Genomic DNA, 13,049 nt, shown 5'->3' on the forward strand with positions numbered 1-13,049 from the left:
GTAAAAGTTGTGGTTTGGTCCCTCTGACTGATATATTATTATTCATGAACATCATTAGATTATTACTATTATGTAGCAGCTGGAGATGGAGCTAGTTTGGACTACAGTATGTCACTAAAAAACACCCATGTGAAACTTGTGGTGGCACTAGAGGAAAAGTCACATGATCACCAAAGTAAGTATTTACCTGAATGTATGCGCAACATTTTGTGCCAATCCATCTTGTAGATGTTGAGATATTTGAGGAAATGGAAAAGCCTTTAGGCTACTCCACATGTGGAATACAAGGCTGAACCAGAGTTTACCTACTGTGTCTATGTTTATCTTTGTTAGGGGACCTGAAGACACCCACCCACCCATTGTCCCTCTAATGTGTAACTCACTTGGGTTCTGCCATTCTCATCACTGTTGTTGATCACCTCCCCATTATTCTCCCATCTTTTGATATTACAGTAACCTGGCATTATGAGATGATAATGAGTACACATCTTGTAAGCAGAATGGATCTGATGAGAAAATAACTCAATATACTCAGCAGATCTGAGTATAATAAGAAGAGATCAATGAAGGAAAGATCTTGATATTACAGGTAATAACAGGAAAAGATCTCACGAGAGAAGATACAATGAGAAAATGTCTTCTTATTACAAGGAAACCTGATGTTGTTTTCGAGATGAATGCAATTCCATAATCCAACAGCGTCTTCAAGGTAAACTCTCTCTGTGGTGTTTGTGAAGTAATAAGAGGCAATTTGTTTGCTCAGTAATAAAAGGTATTACAATATAGAGAGAACATGGTTTACAACACATATATGTTTATAGTGCCAGAGATGATTAATTTCCTTTGTGGTGCAGAGAGGTTTAACTGCTGTGCTGCATACTAAACAGCAGTGGTGGAAAGTAACTAAGTCCATTTACTCAAGTACTGTACTTCAGTTAAATGTTGAGGTACTTGTACTTTACTTGAGTATTTCCATGTGATGCTACTTTATACTTCTACTCCACTACATTTCAGAGGGAAATACTGTACTTTCTACACCACTACATTATTTTACAGCTTTAGTTACTTTTCAGATGAAGATTTGACTCAATGGATAATATAACAAGCTTTTAAAATACAACACATTGTTAAAGATGAAACCAGTGGTTTCCAACCTTTTTGGCTTTTGACGTCTTACAAAAAGCAGTGTGTAGTCGGGGTCACATTTCACATGTCTATGAGTTGTTAACAGCTTCACCAAATAGTGATTTTCCCTCTAAACTTCTCACATGCTTTCATTTCAATAAATGTTCAAATGATCCAATATTTCACCAAAAATTAAAGATTAGAGAAAAAAATCCAAAAACTGAAAACAGATTTGTGTATCAGAACCTTTTTTGTTCTTCTTTCCTCTCCCATTAATCATCTCTCAACCACTCAGATTTATGTGGTGACCCTTTGGATGGGCCCGACCCCTAGGTTGGGAACCACTGGACTAAACTAGCTAACTGTATATAAAGTACCATATGCATGTTTAGTTTAGAGTGCTTTATTAATCCCAAAAGGAAAATACAACTAAAACAGACCAAAAGAAATTATAAAAAAGGATACAATAAAAAAAAACAGAAGAATAGAGAGTGAAGATATTCAATATGTACCGTATACACCATACTATGATAGTAATATACTGTAATATAGTGCAGGTGAAAGAATAAGGAAATGTAGCAGGTTGATTGTGATTATGTTTATTCCCTTGGTTGTAAATGTTTTAACAATTTTTTCAAGGACAGTGATATATACTTCTTCACTGATAATCTGATTATGTGACTACTGATTACTTTGTAGTGCCTTAAAATATGAATATGCATAGTAATAATGAGTTACTTGCTACAGTTGCAGTTCTAGTATTGATGCAAATTGCAAATTTGCATATAGACATGACTGTTCCTCAAACAAATTGACAAGATGATCCTCTCTATCCTCCGTCCAAACTCTGCAGTTTCGACCAGATGACAGTTTGTAGCTGGCTTGACCAGCTGACTTCGCTTCGAGTTGATTGGCTGTTGAAACAGGTGACGTGCGTTACGTTCCAGAACCAAACAGAGGTGACTTGACAAGCTGAGTTGCCGACAACGCCACCAGCTGACATGAGTCGAGCTGAGACGGGACAGTTTACACAGCTCCGACTTTTCCCTGCAATGTTCTAAAACAGTTACGTCCTGTCGTGAATCTTTGGATCTTTAGATATCATATATGACTACTGCAGTCTGAAAAAAGACTGGTCTAAAAAAGACCTGACTCGAATTTGACGGGTACCAACAATGGGTTGTGTGTCAGGTTTGGGACTTTTTCTGCCTAAAGTTTCTGGTTGGATAATTTTCAAATGTAATCAGAAAATTCTCTTGCTGATTCTCAGCCAGTTGTCTGCAGCAATACATCACATGTTGCAGGTAGATATGCAATATATGTTCTTAACTATATGTTCGGTTCTGGTGGGCTGCTGTCATATTAGTTATTTTTGTGTTTGATAACTTTGTCTTTGCAGAAGAAATAACAAAAATATAACTTCAGGTTGGGTCCAGGTTTCAAACTCTGCAGTACCAGGTGGGTTCAGTCAGGTCAGGTCTGAAAGGCTCAGGTATGGGCCAGGTTCAGGTCTAGGTTTAAGGTCTGAACTGAAATCTAAGCTGAACATCTGTCCTCATTTAAACACTTCACTGATAATTCTGCACATCCATCATGCTGTATCACACATCTAAATGTACTTTACAATCAGTACTTTCTGGTACAGATTTGTAAGGTTTTTGTAATTCCCATCATCTATCTATCTATCTATCTATCTGAATACCTCTATGTATTCTCCTGATGTAGTCTTTTTTAATGCATTGCAGTCAGAGAGGACAGCAGGCTAAGAATGTTATTTAACTGTGCAACTGAATAAAGACTTTGAATTTTGAATGTGGAATCTTTAGAAAACACTAGAATTAATCTAAATGAATTAGCAAGTTGATTCTCTCTTCTTACAGGTCAAAGCTTATGTGATGTATGCCAGTGCATTCATTTCTTCATGTTATTTCACCACTTCCTGGTGGGTGGACTGAATGACATAAAGCAGGATCTCCTTGAATAAAGCAGTAAATTATATTCTGCATGAAAAACACCACTCGCCACTTTAAAAAAACCCCAAAAACTTAGATTAGTGATTTCATCATTTTGAGATCGAGAATAATGAAGACGCATTTTGTTGGTCGGTGTTGGTGATGTCCTTTGTGGGCTGCAACACATTCACCACATAACAATTATCCCACACAAATACATGCATGATCACAGTGAATTGGATGGCATTGCCCACAGGGACAAAACTAATCTTCAGCATTTCCATTTATCAGCTGTGGGCAGAGGCTGCTCTCAGTGGATCACGGCCCATCACGTCTAACAGTGTTTGAAAGGCTGTCGACCTGTTTCCCGACAAAACAAAACCCTTTCATTCGCTCCCTCTCCTTCCATTAATTGCATCTTATAAGGGCACAGGCCAGCGTCTAATGCCTCCCAAACATATTCAATTTCATCATAATTAAGAATAGATTATCTATCCAGCTAAGCGCGATTTATCATAATCATCATTCTGACCTTTTAGGGGTTTAAATAATCTGATGCAAAGATCCATAACTCCTTGCGACATCACAATAATTTGTTTACAGCCACATCTATTTGGTATACCATCCTTTAATCAATAGCAGTAAATCTAAAGTCCATTTGCTGCACATTTCTCCTCGTGGGGGGGGGGGGGGGGGGGGAGCCTGGTTGAGAATGGAGTGATCCAGGCCTCAGGAGTTGCACCCACACCACTGCTGGCTCTTGCTCCCACAAGTTTCAATAAGATTATATCAGATAGTTAATTGTAAACAGTGTGGAGTATAGCGGGGCAGTCCATGGGGCATGGATGGATTACGATAACAGAAGTGATGGTGTCATAACTGGAGATAATCAACTGATTCATTAAGATAAGAGAGGGAACGATAGCTGGGAAGGATCTTTTCCACAGTACTTGTACACAGCTTGTTCACCATCTCGCTCATTAAATAGAAATGAAACGGCAAGCTGTTGGATCCATTTGGCGTTGCACCATTAAACCTACTGGATGTTGACGGGCTGTCATCAAGCTGCCAAGTATCCAGTGGATGTAGGCATAGAAAGATGGCAGCTGCCGACCCACAGTGCAGCACAGTGTCGAGCAGACTTCCACTGGTTTCCAAACAGGTGAAGTAGCTGTTTTCACTAACATGCTGGTCTTGTAATTTGACCTTTTTGTCAAATTAGCAATTGTTACATATCACTTGGAACATTCTATGCTCTTCTCAAAACTTGTAAGCACTGTGCATGGCGATAAAATTGTAACCTTTGTCATTGTTTTTCATTTTTATTCCTTGGCAATATTTGAAATTTTCTAACCTCTGTTGCACTCAAGAAACACAGCTTCCATTAAAGGGGACATATTCAGCACATTTACAGGTTTATATTTATAATCTGGGGCTCTACTATAATATCTTTGCATGATTTACAGTTCAAAAAACTCCTTTTATGCAGCCCCTCAGTTCAGTGTCTGTCTGAAACAGGCAGCCTGTCTCTTTAAGACCTCCCTCATGATGAGCCCACTCTGCTCTGACTGGCCAACTTTTGGAAGCTGCTCCTTGGGAGACTCAATGGAACAAACAAAGGTCACTTTTTCTCATTATTTAATTGAAATGTCAACATCTCAAATACCTCTGTACATGTTCTAGCTGAAATAGTGAGAGTGGTCTACATAAACAACACATGGAAAAACCTTAGCAACAGCCTTAGCAACCAAGGCTACAGAACTGACGAGCGTTTATGGGCATGTGCGATGAGTCCATGTCAGTTTGTCGGCAAGATAGAACAAATACGAATAAAAAGAAATACATTGTTCTGTGCAGGTTGAAGCCCTGGCTTTTGACTTGCAGGGAATATTTTAACATACATTAACCTTTTAATTAGGAACTTTGACCATGTTTAACATACATATCCAACATCATTCTTTAACTTTCTTTCTCTAGGACCATAGGTATATTTAGAGTACTGGATACTGTGTTCCAAGATGGCGCCTTATTCATTACTGGGAGCATATACTGAAAAAGTTGTCCAGGCCTCTGGAAGTTTGGGCCAGCAGAGCATGAGCATTAAGACTTCACTGGCTTTCAGACTAAATGCTAGAGTGGAGGGAAGTGGAATGAACACATTTTTTTGATTTTTGTGTCCAGCCCATATTATAACCTAACACAAAACATAACATTCCTGTAAAACAGCGTTGGTGTGGATAACACTGTAGAAGAACAAGTCCTCTTACGTAAACATTTTGTTAACTTGTTGGTGCGTTCTTGTATGATCCGTTTGATTACTTACTGATCTGCAGCCCATATGGTTAAGGATTACTTGGTTAAAGTCGGCAGGTAAGGGGACAAAAGAAATCCATGTTGACTGTTAGGCAACAGGATGCAAACAGTGGTCTCTGGTCACATGTCACACTATTTCCTGTTCTTTTCGATTAAAACAGTATTGCTTGTATTTTAAATCTCACTTAGAACTCCAGTTGTCAATCAAAATAAAAATAAGTTTTTGTTAATTATAACAGCATACAGCTGCTGGCACACTACACACACATTAGGACTATTCAGCTGGAAAAATATTCCCAAGAAAAGAAGATTCTGTTATTATACTACATGTCATAAAAGATCATTGAATGTTAGCATGATTTTTTTCTTTTTTTTTTTAAATGTTACTGGATCAATCATGTTAGTGTATAAAGTGATTTTTATTGTTACATGAGAAGTTGGAATATGTTTATTAGCTTTATGTTTGACAGTGACATGGTCATTGAGGCTAGGCTAACCTGGGTCTCTGCGAAATTCATTACACTTGTAAAGCTCACTCAATAGTGTTTTGTACTGTATATTTGTTTTTATTGCAATGTAGAAATATAAAGTGACAACTTGTGTTGTTTTCAAGTAATTACCCTGACAGTTTAAGTTTTACTATTTCAAAGCATTTACAAGAGTGAGTTTATCCCAGTGTCTGTTCATGACACTTTAGTTCTAGTCTACAGCCTTCATAAAAAAGTTTTTGAAATTTGAGGAAGATTAAGATGAGTTAAGTTTAGTTTGACTTCATTTTTTAACTTAGTTGTGTCATGATGTCACTGATAGGCAAATAGCATTTGAGCAGACTCTAGCTACTGTCCATTGAAAAAAAGCTGGTAACACTGGCTGGAACTATTTCTCTTTATCCATGTGGGCAGAACTTCTGTGCAGTGTCTCAGCTGTAGCGCAGCTTTCCAGATACAGTGTGTGAGGACAGGTTTTGGTCTCTGTCCAGCAACAATGGTACTAAACCTGGAAACATCACCAAGGCAAGACTTTAAGAAGCTGAGAGGAGTTGATGCACAAAAAACTTAACCTAAAACAACTCTCATTTCTGTTTGTCTATGGATACGACATGGTGATTAGTGAGCTTTAGCTATTGTTGCCAGGTGTTTTTCCCCCTAACAATATCCTGAGATTGATGTCTCATGTCTGTGTGTCTAGTATTTCCCAGTATAATTTGATATGCTTGGGTATAACTGTCACTATCTTTATGTGATGTTTAAATGCCATCATGTGGTAGAGTATTTGACCGAACATTGGTAATAAATCATCCAGCTGCTCTTTACCTGATGTGTGTTTGCGACTACATTCTGTACTTTTCACTGTGTTCTTGCCTGAGCCAGGATCATGGAGATAATGAGGAGCTGGATGATGGATGGATAGATTGATTGAGCTATGAGATCCCACTGTTTATGTCTCTTTTGAAAGCTAATAATACCAAAATCAATATGTGCTGCTAGCCTGTGAGGCTAACTAGAAGGTGTTGGAGGAGATACAGATAACTTGAGGACGAGTATGGCGGCAGCTCTTTGTAGACAATCTCTTCCTCAATCTCCTTCCACTCTTCCCATCTCCATACAGCATTTGGACTGGTGTTGTTAGTATTTACCCAGCCCGTGCTGTGGCTGGGCTCCGCAGGCACCACAGCCATCTAATTGCCTGTCACATGAAAAGCTTTGTCTTTTGTCACCACGGATCAACTGGAGATCAATACTGCCAACAGAGAGAGTGAGGCGGGTGTGTCTATGTATGTGTGTGTGTGAGGAGACAAATGAGTTTGAATACCTGCGAGGAAAGGGAAGCTTTGAAGGATGCAGCAGCATTACTGTCATCTTGTCGCCTGGCGAGCACAGAGAGAGGGGGCTTATGTGCACACGCAGAATATTTCAACACACATGCAATGTGGCATACACAGGCTGTGACACACTGCCTCACAGCGCTGTCAAGTGCAGGGTTAAAAAGTGGGTGGACTCTAGCTGGAAAACCTCATTAAGTTTTAATTCCTTTCTGTATCCTATTTCTATAATGGGGAATTGATTTTTACTTAGTGCACTGGACCAGAAATAATTCTATTTCAAATCATTTTATTCTCCTCTGTTTGTCTTTGTGTGTGTATGTCAGTGTGTATATGTGTGTGTGTGTGCGCGTGTGTTAGTTTTCCCACATTTAGCCAAGACGCTGATGTTTTTCCTTAATCCGTTTGGAGCGAGAAAAAGAGTGTGTCATTCTTTTTGAACACACACTGTTTAGCTGCTTTAATGGATGCGCACTTGCTAATGCTTTCAGTGGAATACATACCTTTAATACCTTCAGTATTATAACATAGCAGATGCTTCTTTGAAGGATGACAGCATGTCATCACTGAGCAATAACAGTGCTATTTGCTTCTTGCGATGATATCAAGGTAATTTCCTCCTTATTTCAACAAACAATTCATAATTACTTCCAAATAACTTCTTAAGATGAAAGTCTTTAGATAGTGTTGTCAGAGAACATGGGATAATGAGGCCTGGCTGAGCCACAAACAGCATATTGATTGGCTGCGAGGTTGAAATTGGATTCCCGCACATGATCCGGAAATAACACCTCTGCTTTGTTTTTCAGCACAGGGAGAGCAGGGTTTCTCTGTTAGCTTAGCTACAATCACAGCTGGTGCGGAGAGGAAACGCTCCAAATGGTTTTCCTCTCGCGGTTTCTTTAGCAAAGTCCAGGATCTCTCAAGTGATTATCCACTGTAACATTGTATACTCATGTAGCACTAAGGCTATTGTATCCTGTTAAGTTGGAAAGACCGCTTGTGCTACACGATTAAAACAAACAAACCACTTGCGTTGAAACTAGCAAGCATAAATGCTGGCTGGAGCCACTTGGACATACAAGTCAAATGTGCAGTAATCTGTCAAAAGACCCTGAATTAACTAACTAGCTATGAGTCTTTGGAAAAGCCAAAAGTTCAAGTATTTTGACGGTTCACTTTATCCAGCCTTTTGCTAGCTTGTTATAGCGTGATAGGGGTAATGTATGCAAATTCATATCTTGTATTTTCCTGCAGGAAACAACATTAGGTCAATCCACAATTGCTAAAGTGAACACTATGCAAGTTTAAGTCATACTCCGTCATACTTTTAACACACTTTTAATACCGGTAATCTTTTCAGACAGTGAAGTCAGGACACAGCATTTAGGAGGAAACAGTAGTAGAGAGAGAAACATGTAGATGTAAATAAGGTACAACATTTAAAGAGAAAAAAATAAATAAATAAAGGCAGGGTTCAATGTAAAATTTTCCCCACTGGCCCACTCGGCCAGTAGATCAGAGTTTTATTGGCCCGCTTGTATAGTTTCACAGGACTGGCATCCAAAAAATGAAAATAACTCTTGTTTTCCATAATTTTGGTGATTTATTATAGTAATATGTATATCAGTGAAGTTCCCTTTAGATTTGGTTGTTTTCCTTTAGTTATGAATATGTAATGTTGATATATTACACAAATATGCAAAATATAAAATTAGGCACATATTGGATCAGTAAATGAATGGTGTACAAATGAAGGTTTCTTTATAATTTTGTGTAAAGCCAGTGGGTATGGAATACATAGAGAGAGGAGAAAAGAATTTATGATAACTTGATAATAAACTCAATTAAACAAAATTAACATTAACAATTAAATAAATGCTGAGAGATCTGTACTAACAGTGAGAGAAAGAACATAATTGCATTTGTTTGTGTGTGCGTGTTCACTCAAAGCTCCCTCTGTCTGCTTCCATGAGCCACCTGTCCACTGCAGACATGGAGTTGAACTGTTCCATGTCTGGACCCTCCAGGCTAATAAAGAGCTGCCTTGTCAGTGTGTTTACACTGAGTTTGCTCCTCCAGTCTGACTTGATACATTTCATGGCAATGAAGCCCCTCTCGACAGATGCTGTGGACAGAGGCAAAGGAGGAAGTTGCAGAAGTTTTTTCTTTGATCATCATCCACAAAAAAGTTCTGCCAGGCATGACCATAGCACTGAGCCACTCTGCACCATCACAGCCCATACGGTCGAGCACATCAGCAAAGTGCTTGGTGACTGTGATGATGTGGTCACTTCCATAGCTGGCCAGCTCCTGATGGTCAGCAGGTCACTCCTGAGGACCCACGAGACTTCATGCAGCTAGCAACACTTGATGGGATTTAACACCCTGGAAACGGTATTGGTGACCACAGAAGACAAGAGCTCTCTCTTCACACTGGGGAAATAATGTAGGTTAGTATAATCTCAGTATGAGACGGGCTGAAAATGAAACCAGAATTGTCCACTTCAAGAAAAGTTCCCTCATCATGTTTAGAAATCTACCTGTGGAACTCCTCTCTGCTTTCCCTGAACCTCAGCAGCTGCACATTGTGAAATGTTCCCTCTTGAGTTTGTGCTAGAAAGCTCTCAACATACTGTCCTGCCTCTGTTTCCATGCCCGTCAGCCTCAGCACTGCAGTTTCAAAGGCATACGATGCCTCTGGCAGGGTAAGCCCATCCTCCTGCAGCTTGAGACTCAAGCTGCAACAATTAAAAAACATCATTTCCCTTGGCTCTACACCTCAACTGACATACATAATAAACTCATCTGACAGATACATTTAAAAGAAACCTACCAATGCAAGACTTTGAGGATGTTTTGCACAAGAACAAAAAAAAAGAGCAGATGTTAGAAGTAGTTTAATAGCTGTAGGCACTGCTTTGCTCTTCCAACCATTTCAGCACTTGCAGATCTTTTTGATTTACACAAGCACAGAAAAATAAAGTTGACTTAGGGGATGGACTGTAAGACGGTATGATTAAATAGGCAATAGGAATTGATTGCTTGCCTTGTTTGCATGGTGTTCTCCATCTGCACAAGCATCCCTGGGCAACTTTTCAAGTGTCCTGAGTGCCCTCACCACATGCGGGAGCCATCTTGTTCCCCCCAGGTTCGTTGGCTTCCACATCTTTTTGTGGAGTGCAACTGCCAGATCTTTTAGTTCTCTCCGTGCCACGGGGAATAATGATACTGTTTGTACAGCCCTTTCAGAATGTCCATCACCTGAAATAGAATTATAGAGGTGAGAGAATTAAACAATGTAATATGTCTTTAACAACATATGTTCTAATTTCACTTTTGTAATTTTAATACTAGTTCTTACACAAACAGGATTCACTTGGACTTTTCTGTACAGGTAAGTATCACAGGAAGAGTTAGGTTTATGTAGAATAGGATTTTTTCCTAACAGGCTAGTCTACAATGTAGAAGTAAACATTGCTGTGGGTTGGCTTAATTCTTTACTGTTACTTGCCTTTCTCATTCTGTCATTGTCTTTCATGGCATCCATTGCTGCCAACTCCAGGCCATATCCCAGGCACTGGATGTTTACCAGATGGGGAACTTCGCCTTGTAGGAGTGTGGTGACACCCCCAAACCACCCCACCATCACAGTAGCCCCATCAGATACGAAGCCCACAATCTTCTCTTTCCACTGAGAAAGCTTTGCCTTCTCTAGTGCTGTAGACAGAGGGACACTTATTTTTATCATTACAGTCAAAAAGTGAAAACACTAGCAATACAAACACTAGATTCAATAACATGTCTTACCAGTGTTTATTGCAGAGTAGTGCCCAGGCACAGTGGTATGCTGGAGCTCCTCTACTGCAATGAACACATTTTTGGGCCTTCCGCTGTTTCCACTGCTCAGGATCCTGATGTACATCCCCTCAAGATCTGAGCCGCAGTGTCTGCCAACACGCTTTAACGGCAAATTACAACTGCAATTGCTCAGTCTCTCTATCTCTCACTCATTCACTCACTCGCTCAACTCACTCACATCTCTCTCTCTCACACACACACACACGCACTCTCTCTCTCTCTCTTTCTCTCTCATGCACACAAACAAGATGAGATAACATTGTCGGTACTTGTCACACTATAACGTATTTGCAGATTTACAGTACCTGTGAACTTTAACTCACCATCGACATGGCATATTGGTGATATATTGGGATCCTACGTCCACTGCATCCGTCTTTAGAAGAGTGACCTTCTCTTCATAAGTGGTGAGGGGCTGCTCACTTTTGACAGGTGTGGTGCGTTGTGTTAATAAGCTTCACCAGATGCTGGTGATTCTCAGTATTCACCCGTCTTACCCAGATGTTAAGCGGCTGGCTAGCATACACTGCAAGTGCTTTCTACTTTTGTCGTGTGTGTGGAGCGCATGTTTTTGATAACTGTCGTCCCTTTAATCTTAATCCTACTGACTGGGTTACCCACAGACCCCAGAGGTTTACTTTTCATCATATCTCATAGGTTTTTTATTCTGTCATTACAATTTTTCATGACTTTGTCAATCAATACGTTCCTAATGACTTCATATTATTGTTTTCTGTTTCTGTTTTAATTAGTGCTTTTTAAAAATAGCAATGTGTTGGGGTCCTGAGGGACCCCAGTCAATAGATGGAACAATCTATTGAGTTCATGTTTGCCATGGGTCCTAAATTAAAGGACAGTCATTTTGAAGGAGCTTGACATGGATACAGCAGACACAGATTTCCTCATGTGTTCTGTCAACAACCCTAAATACTGCTCTTCCTAGGGGTGCATTGGGAAAGGGTTAACCCTAACCCTTAAATAATAATCATCTGTTTATTCAGATGACATTAATTACATAACTAATAATGTTTTGAGAAGAAATAAGTTAACATTGTTGTAGCTTTCTGTGTGCTTCCAAAGAAACTGTTTAACTTTGTTAAAATCATCAAGATTTCAACTTCTGACGCTTTATTTTTCGGAAAGACAGATGAATGAAAGTATAGAAGCTAGTGGGCCTGAAGCTAGCCAGGATATGATGTCATAACTTTGTCACTTTATTGGCAATGCTTTCCATATAAGGGTTATTCCTAATTCATTAAACCTGGGTGTTATTTTTGTAATTTTGGCCATCATCCCTGTTGATAATCATAATGTATCATAATACCCTGTTGATAATAATCATCACAGAAACTGTCCATTCATTTATTTCCCACAACACGTTTCAAAAGATTTTTAGGGGATACCTTTCTTGCATGCTCAGCGTTCTGTAAGTTACACGGTATTGATGATGCTTACCGTATGTACATTTAAGTGGCACTGCTTACGGGCATGACGATGAGGATCTCTGACACAATCAATCTTGATAGGGTTAAGGAGGCTTCCAGTGCCTCATCAGACATTTACTCTCTGTGGGTGTGAAAGTCTCCACAGGCTGCATCTCCGGCCCAGCAGCCTGCACTGGCTTCAGTTACTAAGACGACTAATAGGCTGCTACCCTGGTGCATCGTATTATGATCGATTGGGATTCATACTGTGCTGTTATATCAAATTCACAGTGATGATGATCCTCTCCTCCTAGTGAAGAATAGCCACACTGCCTTATTTCCCCTTTGACATTAAAAACAGGGCTGGTTATTATATATCCTGATATCATTTTCTTCTTGCTGCCACTGATTCTGCTTTCTCAACTCAACTTTCTCCCCCAACTTCCTCACAACCTATTTGTCTTCTCTCTCTCACCCATTCTACCTGCCTCTCTCCTTCCATCTCACACGAAGCAGACGCTCTTATTAAGACTGAACTCCCCTGCATCTTCC

The 13,049-nt window shown here is 39.6% G+C and overlaps 1 long non-coding RNA gene across 1 annotated transcript; it reads right to left on the reverse strand.

The window, feature by feature from the left end:
- Window positions 1-8,565: 8,565 nt before the first annotated feature.
- Window positions 8,566-10,165, reverse strand: LOC122990518. Its single transcript, XR_006405393.1, has 3 exons — window positions 10,049-10,165; window positions 9,756-9,953; window positions 8,566-9,648 (listed from the first exon to the last, which is right to left on the reverse strand). It is a non-coding gene; the product is annotated as an uncharacterized LOC122990518 (long non-coding RNA).
- Window positions 10,166-13,049: the final 2,884 nt, after the last annotated feature.

Source organism: Thunnus albacares, chromosome 10 (genome assembly GCF_914725855.1).
Source record: "Thunnus albacares chromosome 10, fThuAlb1.1, whole genome shotgun sequence".
In the NCBI taxonomy this organism is placed as follows: Eukaryota; Metazoa; Chordata; class Actinopteri; order Scombriformes; family Scombridae; genus Thunnus; species Thunnus albacares.